Consider the following 557-nt stretch of genomic DNA (forward strand, 5'->3'; position numbering starts at 1 on the left):
TGCCTGTGCGGGGACTTGAACCCCGAACCTCTCGCTTGCGGGGCGAGCGCTCTAACCACTGAGCTACACAGACTGTCCCTGATAAACATGATTTAAGTCTAGTACTTATGAATATTAGCAGTCAGGGTAAACAGTACAAACAACACAAATTACATACCAGTGTACGAGATCAATTAATGATGTTTACCCACCAGCCTAATATAATCATATAAACAAGGAAAATGGCTTACGCATCTTGCACTGGAACATAGAAACATTCAAACATTTCAAACTAGCGCACGAGATTAACTTAATAATGCTTAATCGTTATTCTTAATATAATCAATATACAGGGGAAAGAAGAATTACGTTAAGATAGTTAATCCCTGTCTTTAGTTCTTCTTCTGTTCCGTGGTACCGAGTGTCCCAAAAAAAAGTTACATGTAGATTTTTGAAAATTATCTAAATTAATGTTAACAAATATAAATATCCTTTTCATGACATAATCTATGTACCCTCTACTAGTACCCCTGTGAATGTCAAGTTCACAACTTACGTACTTAGCCCGCATTCCAGGC

General features: G+C 37.3%; 1 non-coding gene across 1 annotated transcript; it reads right to left on the bottom strand.

The window, feature by feature from the left end:
• Window positions 1–73, bottom strand: Trnaa-cgc (transfer RNA alanine (anticodon CGC)). Its single transcript has one exon. It is a non-coding gene; the product is annotated as a tRNA-Ala (tRNA).
• Between the last annotated feature and the right edge of the window lie 484 nt (window positions 74–557).

Source organism: Amphiura filiformis, chromosome 10, assembly GCF_039555335.1.
Source record: "Amphiura filiformis chromosome 10, Afil_fr2py, whole genome shotgun sequence".
Lineage (NCBI taxonomy): Eukaryota > Metazoa > Echinodermata > Ophiuroidea > Amphilepidida > Amphiuridae > Amphiura > Amphiura filiformis.